Source organism: Mustela putorius, unplaced genomic scaffold (genome assembly GCF_011764305.1).
Source record: "Mustela putorius furo isolate JIRA1106 unplaced genomic scaffold, ASM1176430v1.1 tig00003974_pilon_pilon_pilon, whole genome shotgun sequence".
Lineage (NCBI taxonomy): Eukaryota > Metazoa > Chordata > Mammalia > Carnivora > Mustelidae > Mustela > Mustela putorius.
In genome coordinates, this window is record NW_025422117.1 from 3878019 (window position 1) to 3894333 (window position 16315).

General features: G+C 36.3%; 1 protein-coding gene across 2 annotated transcripts in view; it reads right to left on the reverse strand.

Annotated features, from left to right (window-relative positions):
* GPC5 (glypican 5) overlaps positions 1-16315 on the reverse strand; it is a 1424459-nt gene that overhangs the window by 946576 nt on the left and 461568 nt on the right. The gene's annotated exons all lie outside the window — the stretch shown is intronic.

The window sequence follows — 16315 nt, forward strand, 5'->3', positions numbered from 1 at the left end:
AAGATGTAACCAAAAATTGATTGTGTTTTAATATTATTTATTAAAAATACTAAAGAAAGCTACTATCCATCCCACTTCATTACCAGATCTTGCTGAATTACACATATGTCTGAATCCATATTATCTGGGTCAATTTACTTTATTTATTTATTTATTTATTTATAAATGTTTTATTTATTTATTTGACAGAGATCACAAGTAGTCAGAGGCAGGCGGGGCGGGGAGGGGGGCACAGAGTTGGCCCCCCACCTGAGCAGAAAACCCAATGCAGGGCTCGATCCCAGGACCCTGGGATCATGACCTGAGCTGAAGGCAGAGGCTTAACCCACTGAGCCACCCAGGTGCCCTCAATTTACTTTATTTTATACAATATATAAATGAGTCCCAATGTTATTTTTTAAATATTGGACTATAAAAGTCAAAACTATGAACATCATAAATAACTAAAACTGGCAAAATATTTTGCAAGCAGAAAAAACACAATCTTTCATCAACATTTATCTGAACTAGTAAATCATGTTTTATGTAATAGGGGGTCTTCATAGGTGGTTAAAGTCATTGCAAATTACTATCTTCCTAAAATGATAAATTAGATTCATCAGTCACAATGCTAGGAATAAAGGAGATGTTCAGTATGCTATTGGAATAGGTAGAAGGAATGGTATCTGCCATGTGAGAGGTTAGGGATCAGGTGACATCCCAGCAGGAGAAATGGCAAAGGCCTAAGAATAACACACACAGGGAAGAATAGCTAGGGTTCTATTTACAAAGAGTACAAATAGGGAAAAGTAAGAGATAGGAGGCCATGCCCTAAACATTCCATACTCTTTCCATTTAAGACTCTCCTCTGAGTCATCTGTTTAAATAGCAGCCATGATAAAGTGGCCTCAGAGACTTTTCAGCAAGCATTTTCACATTGCGCTTAATGTAGTATTTCTTCCCTCTATTTGAGCAGAGTATCACAGCTATCCACATGAACCCTCTGGACTTTCCACAGCAATGGAAGCTCTTTGAAAAGGTGAAAAGAGGCTCCACTGTTGAGAATATGGCCATACAAAAGAAGTTTTAAGGAATATCCAATTCCTCCCCAAATTCTGCATGCCCAGTGATTAATTTCTACAAGTGGGTCAAACAATTACCAACTAGATCCTTCCAATTAAATGATGGAACCTTTTTAAATCGATAATATCAGTTGCACGTGACAAAAATAATGATATTAATATAACTTTTTTATTTTTAAAATAACCTTAATCCACTTTTTAAAGCAGAAATAGAGGGGTATAGAGTTAAGTATTCCAGTATGTATTAATGATTTGGCAATATATACCAATAACAATAGAAGAAAATCAATTACACAAATCTATTTTTGTGTAATAATATCATTTACTTAGAAGGAATTAAGTAAACTATAAATATTAAACTTTTCTTAACTCTTCTGTAGCATTATTATATTTTTCTTCCAAATATTTCAAGCAGATTGCACAAGTGGCTCCTTTATTGTATTTATTATTAATAATGATGAATAATATGAATACATAAGTGGACAAATGCATGTTTATGATCCAGGCATTGTTTTAAATACTTTCATTGGAGTTTGTCAGTTTATTCACATGATAATCATTTGCTGTGGGCATGAGAATGTGCCTATAGACCTCAAAGTACAGGAAATTTAATTGTACCCACAGCTTTTCTCTGAAATCTATTTCTGCACCTGCCCCCAACCTATCACTGTGTTCAGCAGGGATACTAATGCAGAACCATCAATGGAAGACAGAGGCTCCTCTGACACCCAAGTTTGTCTCAGGATTCCCTGAAACCTTTGCTAACCTTTCCTCGGGCTCTAGGTCATGCTTGAATGCTTCTGCTCAAATTTCTTACCCCTCCCCTTCACTCTGGGTCACAAATGCTTCTTGACTAACAGCTTTACCAGCCTTACTCATTTCCACCCCATTTGCTTGGATAGGCATTTCCCTTAATAAAACCCTCTTGTGTTTAATTCCTTTTTGTAATCTGCTTCTTGGAGAATCCAGACTAATACATCATACAATATTTATATTATAAGGATTCCCACTCTACAGATTGGGGATCTAGGATCTGACTATGTTCAGTATCTTTCCCAATGCAACACTTTGGTAAGTGCGCAGCAAGGGTAAAAATCCAGGGAACATGAGTTCTGAAATACAATCACTCAATAATTATTAATGAAAACTCTTGAAATCAACTAATATAATCCGGAAATACAATCAGTTTTGTGCAAAGCATATTTTTCTTTTTGTAATTTTTTTCCTGTAACTATAGCATTTTCAAATATTTTACTACTTATAATTAGAAAAGGATATACTATTTTCTTAAATAATCACAATGAACAGTTGTATACTGCCAGCTAAAGAGTGAAGTAATGCCTGATAGAGGGTTGAAATAATAGATGGCAAATTTTCTATAAGATTCCCCTATTTCTCTAGAAACACAGATATAATATGAGCAATGAAAACTTAGTCTCGTCTATCAATTTTAAATACAGTAAAACTTTACACAATAAAGGTTTGAGCTCTCTGGGTCCACTTATACGTAGATTTTTTTTTTCAATAAATACAGTACTATAAATGTATTTTCTCTTCCTAACTATTTTCTTAACAATATTTTATTTTCTCTAGCCTACTTTATTGTAAGAATAGAGTATATAATACATATACAAAGTATGTGCCAATTGACTGTTATTGGTAAGGCTTCTGGTCAGCTGTAAGCTATTTGTAGTTTCAGGAGAGTCAAAAGTCATACACTGATTTTTGACAATGCTCCTAACCCCCACATTCTTCATGGGTCAGTTGTAAACTACTTTGGTTGCATCTTGGTTTATGTACAGACCATGAACTTTCTTTCAAGATGCAGGAATGTCATGTCACAGTAATCTGAAGAACTCCACACTTTTTATTATTAACTGTCACAGTTGATAGCATAGATGAATTTTATCGCAATTACAAATGATCAAGAATCTCATTCCAAACTAGTGTATTATTCACTAGTTCAATATCACTATTCTTACATTATTACTTAAATAAGAAAAATACTACAACATTGCATTTAAGATACTTCAAGTGAAAAATCACCTTTAAAAACCAGTTTTTCTTTCCTTTTTTTTTTTTTAAATAAGATTAAGAAGAATACAATGCAATAGCAATACATACATATCAGAATAGTTTAAAGGAAAAAGACAGATGATACCAAGGGTTGGCATGGACGTGGACCAGTTAGAGCCCTCTCTCATTGTGAATGAGTGTGTAAACCAATGTAAGCCACTATTTGACATGTATACTAAAGCTAACAATCCCAAGGTCCTGGGGATATACTCAGCAATGTTTACTGAAAGGTATAAGAATGCTCAGGGAAGTATTACTCTAAATAGCCCCAACCGGGCACCTGGGTGGCTCAGTTGGTTAAGCAACTGCCTCCGGCTCAGATCCTGGAGTCCCAGGATCAAGCCCTGCATTGGGCTCTGTGCTCAGCAGGGAGTCTGCTTCTCCCACTGACCTCTCTCCTCTTATGCTTTCTCTCTCTAATAAATAAACAATTAAAATCTTTAAATAGTCCCAACCAATGTCCATAAGCATTAAGATGGGAAAATAAATGGTAGTATATTTATATAATGATATACTATATAGCAATGAGAATGAATGAATTATAACTATATACAATATCTTGTAGATTAATGCTGAATGAAAGAAGCAAGGTATAGAATATACTCTATGACCCCATCTATTAAAGTTTGACAATAAATCAATGTTCTAATTCACCATAAGTGCTACTCTAGGATTGAAGTGGATTTCTGGGGTTCTAGTAATATATTCCTTGATTTGGGTCCTGGTTACACAAGAATGCTCATTTTGTATGAAAAAAAAAAAACTGAATTGTACAGTTAAGATTTGAATATTTCATTGTTTGTCTGTAATTTCAACCCAAATCAAACAGTTACATTAAAAACTCTTCATGCTCTTTGTCTTAAAATGTATACAACAGACATATTTTCACTGAACTCTGTATAAATAAAAGATCCACACAGGTATTTTTAACATGGGCTAAATGCTTTTGTCATCACTAAATGAGTAATTTAGGATCTTAGTTTGATATAAAAACTTACTCCCTGCTGTCTTTACTTTGCATGCAAAATATATGGTTTCTTAATCAAATAAAATTTTTCTAACAAAGACTTTCTGAGTTTTTTATTATGAAATTTTAATAAATCATTAATCACATTTTCCTCCTAAATGTACCGGTAATGGATAAAACATTTCAAGGATCCCTACAGAGGTTTCTTGACTTGAAAAATTACTTGCATTTCAACTAGAAGAACGGAATAAAACACACATCCAAAAAAAAAAAAAAAAAAAGAGGTACTTTTTTTGTTAGAGAAGTAATAGACCCACCATCTGGGCTTATTTCTTCTAAGCAGGTTAGGTAATAGATGACAGCAGTTTAATAGGAATACTCACTCCCCAAGTACAACTTGCTTTTCATTAGTATGGAAAAAAGGCAAGCCCTGATATATTTACATTCTATAAAGATGTTTTAAAATGATGATTAACAAGATTCCAATTCTCTTTGTATTCAACATATGAAATATTAAAAAGAAGTGCTAATAAATCCACACAGTATGTCATTAGGAAGTCATTTCTCCTGACTCTACCAACATTTCTTATTGGAAACTCATGTCATGCCCTACTAGTTGATACTAATTTCACTTTATTTAGAATGCAGTTGAATTTGTTTCAGTTTCACATCAAAAGTATGGTATATTGACATGCACTTATACAATGTCAGGTGGAAAAAGTATTTGGGATCTGACCCTGGAATTCATTACAAAACCCTTAGAGTTGTCTGTCTTAGAAGTCTTTGATAATGTCACTGAGACAGGATATAAGAAGGATATAAGAACTTTAAAATTAAGACAAAATGAGTAAAACACCCAGACATCATCACCATCTCTGTTGGAGGTTAAAGAGTGAGAATGGGGGCCATGCTGGTGGTAATAGTTATAGTAGTACTAATGGACATTTAATTTCTTTGCCTAATGTTTTTTTGTATGACTTGGCTAGGTGATTATATATTAAAATTCCTTGAGTTTCCAGAGTTTTGAGTCTCCTAAATCTTAAGAAGGCATAACACTGGAATGTCTTTGGCTCTGGCAAATACTGTGCTATCTTGGGTAAAAAGGTCTGGGAAGAATATTCTATGTATTGTATTGATCAATGAACTTCTTCAACAACAAATTTTCCTTTCAAACCATTTCTGGTCCTTCCTTCCTTGTTCTGGCAGCAAACATGAAAGTTAAGTACCACAGGTATTTTTGTGTGTCAATCTGTCCCAAATATTTGGGTGATACTGGACACGAGTGTGGCTCTGTGTACATGCAGCTTCTATATAACATTTCTCTTCTACAGCAAAGGTCTTAATCTTTGAAATCTCAGAATTAAAAGAAGTCATATGATTGATTTTATGTGCCAGATTTATGGGAATTACCTTTCACGGTAGGTAAGAGGCTTACAGGGGATTTAGAGAATGGAGACATCTGTAGAATCGATTCAAAATGATTAAACTTTTTGTGATCGCACTAACTACTTCTGTTGTGGAGCCACAAACTATTTTTAAGTTAATCTCCACTATTTACTTGGCTTTATAATTACAGATAAATAGGGTCTTAATTTGAGATGTAGGTTTCTGAACTTAAATAATAAAGTCAAAATAAATAGAATTAATAGAGACCTTATTACAGTATTTATTATTATTTATAGACAATTTCCTACTGCAGATATTGTATTTGTGATATCTTATGGATAATACTCATTAACATTATTTTAATAAGGTAATGCCATGCTTTATTTAGTAGCCAACAGAGAATGTTTAGATCCCTACAATAAATAAAATATGAACATGTTTAGAAAGATTTAGAAAATAAGAACTCATTAAAGAATGGTTATTAATCAGTCTTCATCCTAACTCTTCGATTGGCAAGGCATGTATTTGTGCTTGTCAGTTCAGGCAGGGGAATCACAAGGAGGCTGTTTCAAGATACTTTATATGATGAGCGGCTGTGTGAACCTGAAAAATGATATTTCCTCATGAAAAGCCAGTTACTACAAAAATTAGTGGTGTTTAGGGGGCTCTCATTTCAACAAACATTGACTACCTAATAAAAATTCTATTAAAAGTAGATTTACCCCTAAGTAAAAAAGTAGTACATTCCTTATTTCCTTTCTCCTAACCCTTCCCTAATCTCACCAAGAAACGATAAATACCTTAGCTATACCAAAGATTCTGTTTTAATCGTTTTAAGTTTTTGAATTAAAAATTCAAAGCAGGGGCACCTAGGCAGCTCAGTGGGTAAGCCCCTGACTTTTTTTTTTTTTAAGATTTTACTTTTTTATTTGAGAAAGAGAGAGATTTGGGGAGGGGGGTGGTAAGGAAAAGCAGACTCCCCACTGAGCAGGGCGCCCAATGTGGGGCTGGACCCCAGGAACCTGGGATCATGACCCAAACAGAAGGCAGATGCTTAACAACTGAGCCAACCAGGCGCCCGAAGCATCTGACTTTTGATCTCAGCTCAGGTGTTGATCTCAGGATTGTGAGTGTAAGTCCTTCCACAGACTCCATACTGGACATGAAGACTACTTAAAAAATTAAAAAAAAAAAATTAAATTAATTAAAAATGAAAATTCAAAGCAAATAATAATAATGGTTTGTTTCATAATGAATTACTCTCATTTTCTTCTAAGGTAACTGTCAAATTTAAAATGATCAAAAATAACTTTCAAATTTAAAAGGGTACTTGGGTGGCTCATTCGGTTAAGTGTCTGCCTTCAGCTCAGATCATGATCTCAGGCTCCTGGAATTGAGGGGCTTCTTGCTCTGCAAGGAGTCTGCTTCTCCCTCTCCCTCTGCCCCTCCCCACCACTCAAGTTCTCATGCTTGCTCTCTCTCTCTCTCTCTCTCTCTCAAATGAATAACTAAAATATTTAAAATAAAATAAAATGATCAGTTCTAGCTATCATCAATTGCACATACTGTTACATGTGCTTACATATTTACTTATCAAATGCTTTCCAAGACACACATTTCAAAATTAAATTCTTCTTAGTAAGATATGGGCTTTCTTTCATGGATTTATGATAACTGATAGTTACCATTTTACACTGATTTTCCATCTCACTTCACTGTTTGATAACATTATATGAAAGTATAATATTATTTAAAGGATTGAATACTAACAAATACCATTTGGATCCAAAAAGCACTCAAAATTATTTGGGGTATAAATTTCATTTAATAACCTTTTATTAGACATTACTAAATTCTAAAAGTTCATAATATCTTATACAGTTTAAGGGTAATTGACACCAACATTAATTAAATTGCTAATATAAAATTACCAACTGCATCATAAATACTTTAAAATTAGGGGCAAGGTACAATTCTACCGGGGTGCCTGGGTGGCTTAACAGGTTAAGCTTCTGCCTTCTGCTCAGATCATGATCTCAGGGTCCTGGGATCGAGCCCTGCATCAGGCTCTCTTCTCAGCAGGTAGCCTGCTTCCTCCTCTCTTTCTGCCTGCCTCTCTGCCTACTTGTGATCTCTGTCTGTCAAATAAATAAATAAAATCTTTAAAAAAATAAAAATAATTCTAGGACTACCAACATACCATCCAAACAAAAGTGCTAGGTAGTTCTTACCAACAGGTGACATAATAAAATCAAAGAGAAAGAACCTCTGAATTTCAGAGTGTACTGGTTTCCCAGGGCCACCATATTCAATCCACTACACAGAGTAATGTAAAGAAACTGGAAGCTACCTCTGTGATGACAGATTTCCCCTCGAATGTCAATTAATCAGAGACTTTCCATATAAACTCTATCCTTGAAGTCATAACCTATTTTCTTCTAGGGAAATTTTATTTACTATAAAATAATATTTATATTTCACAAGCACATCTCTTAAATTACAGTTTGGGTTGTCCCCTTGTAACTCAGTCTCCCTAGAGGAAAAATATTTTAATCAGCTTTGGAAATTTTCAGTCCATAGTATCTAGCACTTCCTGTGTTTTAAATGACTTTTATTTTACTAGCAGAAGTAAACAATGCTATTGAGAATTTCCTGTGTTCTAAATTCATATAAATAGGAAATATATCTTAAAATATGATTTTTTCTCCTCTGAAGCAGTGGCCCAATCACCTGCTCTGAATGTTAAAGTTCCCTGAAAGCTAGGAAGGGCTAGTTTATTAGGAAGGTGTTGATGGTTGATGCTTTGGGGACCCATACAGGCACACAGAATAAATTTTAATCACGCTTAATGCTAATGTGGTAGCAAGACTGTGACAATATTCAAATGCAACTAATTTCATTAAATTAGCTATACTCATGAAGCTAAACATAGTTGTTTGAATCTATATAAATGCCTCAAAAGAAATATGTGAGCTCTTCTCTTTTCTCTTTACCTTTCGTTGATGCTTAAGAGTGAAAAGATTTTAACTGAGATCTTTTTTGTTTGTTTGTTTTTTGTTTTTATGTAACAACCAGCTCTCTTGTTTTATCACCATAAGACTGTAAGGGTCCTTAGCAGGTTACTGAATCTAGTACTCTGCTTTCAACAAGAAATACACCTATGCCAGGAACATAGTACTTGGCATTTATCTCTTGGCCTGTAGCCTAATAGATCTGTTGCCTGTCTTTAGTGACAGTAACATAAATCTAAAGCTGGAAAGGACCTTAGAGGTCATCTAGTCCAACTGAGCCATGTTTTAAAACAAATGAAGAGGTATGTTTATTTCACCGTTTCGCACCTATGTACTGTATGTTTCCAGAAAAGACTTTGAGGCAGCTTAAAATAATAAAAGGCACAGACACTATAAAGCAAGGGCACAACGGCAGAATAATGAAGCGAGACAGACGACAATGACAATGATAAAAGGAGACCTAGGAAAGAGACACTGCACTTCAACCTAAAACCCAACCCTAAGCCTCTGGATGATGAAGGCCAAAAGGAAGCTCACAATTCAAATAGCTCTCAATTAGCTAATGAAGGTCTGTCTGCAAATGTCAGCAGCTGGGTCTCTCTAAAAACTCTCAGACACAGCCCAAGAGTCTTTAGGTAATAGACAATGAGCAGTACAACCACAATTACCTTCAATAGCAATTTCAAAGGTTTCAAAGGTGTTAAGCACACATGATTCTTTTTTATGCGAATCTTTCTTAAGAGTTGCCTTTGTGATGTTAAATGTTAGTTCTGAGTAGGCATTTCTACTGGGACTTGGTTATCGGACTTGGTGAAAAATGCCGCCTTGGAGAACTTAGAAGAGCAGATGGTTAATATTTCCCTGAATTTATTTTTGTTTTTAATGGATATTTTATTTCACCACTCACAAAGAATGTATTCTCTGGATAATGTAATGAAGCACTATAGACAAAAGAATCTCAAGGTCAGAGTGACTTGAGATAAATCACAAAGCAGAGGTTTGGTTGGAAGGACTGCACTGCCTCCACTACCCTCCGCAGCAGAGAAGAACAGGACGGGCAAATTTACTAACAAAGGAACACCAGCGAGAGGGGAAAGGCAGGTGTAATGGTGAGCACATTTTAATCGATGGACAGTTAGCTGTTTTTTAATAGATGATTTCATCCTACGTTTAAGGAGATCGTTTTCTTTTTTCTCACCTCACTTTTGAAGAAATGGGTTTTGTCATTTTATAAAAGAAATTACTTAGTAGATTTAATTTCCAAAGTTTAAAGCAGACCCATCATCAATGTTCTAGAAATTAGATAGTCTTGATATGTGGTCTCTGTGTTTTTGGATTGGCGATGGGAGCCTGTCATGGCAGTCAAAACGGCAGTTTGTAACTCTTATTATGAACACTTGCCTGTCTGCTCTTATTTTAGGCATGATCAAACAAATCACATAGGAATTAGGAAAAGCCAGGCATAATAACAAGAACTGAAAAGATAAAAATGTTTATAGGCACTTCATTTATTTTTATTTGTAATAGCAAAAAACTGGGGTTCTGGGCCCATGGAAAAGACAGGAAGTTTTAAAGATTTGTAAATAGCCATTCTTAACAAAAATAATCCTGCGGTAATTAGTATTTAGAAAGCAATTAGAATTTGAGCGTAACGCATCAGTTTTTAATATCCAGTTTCCAACTCGTCTCCAATTCCAACTTGAAGTTCTGTCCAGAAATTCCATTTTGTGGCCTGATGAATCTCTAAATTTAAATTGATAGGTTTCAAATCATATTTATTATGAAGAGCAAGGTAGAGAGGAAAGTGGGGAAATAACAAAGCTTTTTACCCATACCTCATCTTAACTAGACCGTAACCAAATTCCTGCTACCACACAGTCCCGAGAAAATGATCCACTTGTCTAACAGAATTCAATGTGTCCGCTTGCATATAGGGGGGAATTTCTCCAGCTTTTTCTTGGCAAACTCGGTTGTGCTTGCAGAAAACAGCTGGACTTAGTTCCCTAGACAGAACCACATGTACCCAGGGATGCTTAGATTCCTAACAATTGTGTATACCACAGAAACATATTTGGCCGGTATTTGCAAAATACACAGAATGTAGACCATCTCTGATAGCTTCCGGAGTCCAAACTGCATGGATATTTCTGGCCCAGATGGCTGAGAGATTCCACACCTTTGGACAAAAGTGGCCACCCTTTCCCTCACTCTCTATACTTCCCCTCTTATCCTTTTTCACCTAAATTATTTCTGCCACACCTCACAGGATTTACACACTCCATCCTCCCTGCCTAGAAAGTTCTATCCTTTTAGACCCTTCCCTCAGTCAGCTGCACTAGACGTTAAAAATATTTTTGCAGAAATGACTGCATTAAGGATTTTGAGATTACCCTGGATTATCTGGGTGGGGCCCAAATGCAGTCACCTGTGTCTCTTCCTAAGTGGTAGCCAGAGGGAGATTTTGTTTTTACAGAAGGAAAAGAAGATTAATGACGGGATCGCAAGTCAGGGATCAGACTGATGCTGCCACGAGTCTAGAAACGCCAGAAGATGGAAGAGGCCAGGGAGGGATTCTCCCTAAAGCCGTTAGAGGGAGCTTGGCCTGACAATTCAATTTTGGCCCAGTGATAGGAATTCCAGACTTCTGACCTCCAGAACTATTAGGGAATACATTTTTGTATTTCAGTGTTAATCTGTTACAGTAGCCACAGGACACTAATACAACCAGCCAAGCAGGGTATTCCTCTCCCACTATTTGCTCTCCCTTCAACTATTGCTTGCTAACATGTAGTTTTCTGGGATGAATATATCATCACTGTAATTCAGTGATCGATTCACAATGAGGTGTTTCAAGTCTGTAGCTCCCTCCTCCACTGTAAATTCTTGGCTTCAAGGAGCCTGTCTGTCTTAACCACCCTCTAGTTCCCGGGCTTGGTCACAGGTTTGGAATATGAGAACTCAGTACATATTTGTTACCTGAGTGAATGCAGGACAGATACAAAAGTAAACTAAAACATCAATTTCAGGCAAGAGTTTGTCTTTTCCAGAATTGGTCCTTATAAAAGTTATGAGTCGTGTCTGTACATTCCTGAATTTGGTAACAAATGCCATGAATGTGTAAGTTCGTTTTAAGGCTGATTTTTCCGGTTTCTGGCAGTCTATCACAGAACCCCGTCCAAGTTCCCATTGGTGCAGAGAAAAGAAAGAAACTAGGAAAATAGAACAAACGAGTAAGCAACACCAACTGTGAAAACTCAGTATGTAGACTGCAAGAACAATTAAGTACGTTAACTCATCCTATCCATTTTTTATTTCATGAGACAGAAGAACTTCCTCCTTATAAAATTTATGTAAGATGGCATTTGGGTCCCCACAGCCTGTTTCCTGAATCACTCTTGAAGTACCCCAGGGAACGTTCCCCTACTGTCCCAGTCCTGCTTCTTGAGGGACCAGAAGAGACTGGCCACTCACATACAACTCATAATGTATAGCCCCCTTAGGACACTACAGCTACAATAAAAGGACAAGATGCATCAGAGGCCTGTGGGACTAGGAGTGGGGTTCCCTCAAGAAAAGCCTTGTTGGGGGTAGGGAGGCAGCAGTGCAACATGGGTGCTAGAAGCTGTTTATAACCTCAGTGACCAGAGTTCTATCACACAGGTTTCCCAGCATCCCTCTCTCCCTCTGCTGCTTCCCACCACCACCAACCCAACCATGAACCCAGCCTCTTTTTCTTTACCCTTCCCTTACACAAGTTTCAATTGGGTATTTATTAGTACAGCGGCATTTGAATGAAGTTGAGGGAACCATGGAGAGAGATGATAATGCAAAACGGGGAACTACCAATAAACAAGTGACCTGCACTGGATCAATAGGCTATTTCAATTTATTTATTTGACAGAGCGAGATCACAAGTAGGCAGAGAGGCAGGCAGAGAGAGAGGAAGGGAAGCAGGCTCCCTGCTGAGCAGAGAGCCCGATGCGGGACTCGATCCCAGGACCCTGAGATCATGACCTGAGCCGAAGGCAGCGGCTTAACCCACTGAGCCACCCAGGCGCCCTCTGGCTATTTCAATTTAAAGTTCAAACAAAAGACATCTGTCCTTAAGAATCCCTGCCCAGAAAGCAGTAACACATACAATCTATAAGTAGTACTCATTCTCTCGGCACACCTGTCCCCCACGATAGGTGCCTGCTGAGCATGACAACATATCTGGTATGTCTGGTACCTTGAACCAGTTCAGATAAAAGAGGTGTTCACCTTAGCCTAGTTACGTTATTCCAGTAAACGCGTGCTGGCCACGGAGAGGGGGTGTATCTATCAATCTGCTCTCCAGTTTAGATCAAAAAGGAGCTCAGCCCTCATCTTGAAGGTAAATAAATGAAAAAAAATGGTTATTACTTTTTGATATCAGACCCTGATTTTGGATAAACATCAGTACCTTCTAAATAAAGGGAGTTGGGTAAATAAAACAGAACAGACACACACATACACACATGCATACAAATAAAAACCATACTGTAAAAACGGAAAGGGAACATCATGTTCCTGTCATGAAGACTCAGGAGGAAAGAATATCTCTTAAAAAGATTTGACTATGGAACCAGAAGAAATATTTAGAAAACTGCTTTAGAGTACTTACACTATGAGGGATATGTAGAAAGGCAAGTCATTTACAAAACAGAATGTGGATGATATAATGATAAATTGGGAGATGCTTGAGATTAGGAGGTTTAGAGCAAAAGTAAGTGCAGTAGCAGAATCTCCAACCACAAAGGAATCCATGGACAAGCAAACCGAAACACCGAAAAGTTCAGGTGGTAATTGAATCAGAGCCCAGGGGGAAAAAGAGAGAGAGAAACCAATGACAGAAAAGAAGGTAGATGGGAATGCTAGAGGCTGGAGTTTCAGCTCAAAACTAATCTGTGTTCCTGAGAAAGAAACAAGATCCACTCGATCTAAAATAATCATCAAAACTATAACTGAACTATGAAGATTAAAAATAACTAATTAGATTGTAGGGGACAGTGGTGGGAAAACAGTGAAGTGTTATCCATATTTAGACAGAAACTAGTCAAACTCCAGAAATTTTAAAAAAATGTCCAACTTATATATAGGTAGTAAAACAACAGCAGCAACAGCAACAACAACCCACAGTCCTTTAAAAATAAACTATGCCAGGCTTGCTTTAGACCTTTTTTTGTCACATTAACATACCAGAAGACATGGAGCTTTTAAGAGTATAAGAATATGAGCAAGAATATTATACCCACCAGGTTGTCTTTCTCAAGGTTGAATGAGAAGTATTCTGTATATAAAAGCTGATTTGTTTTTCCAATAATAATTTACTCAAGGACATATGGGTACATATTGGGGAAAATAATAAAAACAAAAGCTTCAAAAATTAAGAAGTTGTAAATCCAAAATCCTGAGACAACTGATTTAAGTATAAAGTTAATTTTATATATTTTATAATTCTTAGCCACAGAATATTCTTAAAGCATAACTGAGAGAAAATAACACAATGAATTAATATAATTATATTACACATTCCAAGTTACACTACTAGATATTGAGAATTTTTAGAGGCAAAGAGAAGGAATAGCATTATACATCCCTTATCTAATACTGTGAGCTCAAGAAATAGCACCAGAAATTCTTTAGGCTCTATTCAAGGAATCCAGATTTAGACCACAGGTGACCTCTTCTGACATGATCATTCTAGTCTAGTCCACAGCTGTTCCCTCAACTGATTATCACAAAAACCTCCTGACTGCTCGTCCAACTTCTGCCACTGATCCCCTTTAGGTGTTCTTAGCACAAAACAGAGGGATGCTATTAAACATAACCCAAATCATGCTACTTCTTTGCTTAAAACTTTTCTATGGATGCCATACGTGTTAGAGGAAAAACCAAAGTCTTTACAATGGTCTACAAGGCTGTTTCTCTATCATCTGCCTCTTCTCCTTTATGTTTCTGGCATCATCTACTGATACTCTCTCCTCTCCTCATTTTGCTTCAGCCTCTCTGATTTCAACGATGGTATTCTCAGAATGAGTCCACATGCTTCTGATTCAGAGTTTTGGTACCAATTATGTTCTCTCTGGAATGTTCTTTCTCAGCAGAGCATGGTCCTCCTCATCTCTTTCAAGTCTCTCCTCAGATGCCTTGCCTCTGATATATAATTGCCACGTCTGGCAGTTTTAAATGCGGCCTCAAAATAGGTTGACATCAAATGATGGGTCAGTGTCCTCTTCCTTTGAACCTGAACATGCTTGTGACGGCTACAACCAATAGACTCTGCCAAGTCATTTTGTGTGACTTCTACTCCCTGATTCCCTCAGAATGACCAATCCATGGGAACCCAGCTCCCATAAGAGAAGTTCAACTACCGTGATACCACTGTGATGGCAAAGTCACATGTGTCCCTCCAATGAAGAGTGCCTCCCAGCTGAGCCATCCTGCTAGCCACCTCACTGATTTACAAGACATAGGAAAAAGCCCCATTGAACCCTCCAGACTGGGTTTTTGACAGTTGAGTAGCACTGAGTCACTCTCATCACATAAAAGAAGAAGAAATGCTCAGATGAATCCTGCCAGAATATTCCTGACCTGTAGTATCCCCGAGATATAATAAAATGATTGTTGTTTTAAGTGATTAAATTGTGGAGTAGTTTCTTAGCTGCAATAGCAACTGTAACAGTAGTTATACCTACTCTTTACTATTTCTACTGCCATCAATCTCTTTTCTTGATTTGTTTTCTGTAGTAACATTTTAAAACAGACCAAGTAATTAGCTTGTTTATTTTGTGATGACCTCTATTACAGAGAGATTTTTGTATGTTTTATTCACTGATACATAAAAGCCATAATGGCTATAAATAGCTATTAATATGTATTGAATGCTGAATGACTAATATTAAATGGTGATAAAGGTTACATATTTAAATTTTTAATGTAAAAAAATATAAAGTAAAAAAACATATTCCAAGAAGGAGAAAAAAACACACAATGCTGTTCACAAAGCATAAACAAGTTCACAGAAGTAAACTTAAAAAAAACGGGTATTGCAAACAGACATCAATTATACCCCTTTCTATTGAAAAAAGACTGTCTGACTGAATTTATAAAAATAAATGAATGATTTGTCTCCCTCCCAATCCCATCTTGTTTCATTTATTCTTCTCCTACCCACTTAAGCCCCCATGTTGCATCACCACTTCCTCATATCAGGGAGATCATATGATAGTTGTCTTTCTCTGCTTGACTTATTTCGCTAAGCATGATATGCTCTAGTTCCATCCATGTTGTCGCAAATGGCAAGATTTCATTTCTTTTGATGGCTGCATTGTATTCCATTGTGTATATATATACCACATCTTCTTGATTTGGGAGAAGGGGGTGGGATTATGGACATTGGGGAGGGTATGTGCTTTGGTGAGTGCTGTGAAGTGTGTAAACCTGGTGATTCACAGACCTGTACCCCTAGGGATAAAAATATATGTTTATAAAAAATAAAAAATTAATAAAAAAAATAAAATAAATGAATGAATAAAATTCTATTTTATTTCTGGGAAATGTAAAAATTGTCCCTGGAAGTTTAACAATATAAAATGCCTAGATTAATATATAGATTAATCTGGAAAATAAAAATAAAGCATTTGAGTAGCAATATTGATTTCAGACAAAGTAGAATTTAAGGGGAAATATTTTACATGGAAAATAATAAAAGTACATAATGGTATAAGGCAAAATAGTCAATGAATATGTAGCAACAATAATCTTTAATCAGTAAGTTGCATATCAAACATTTA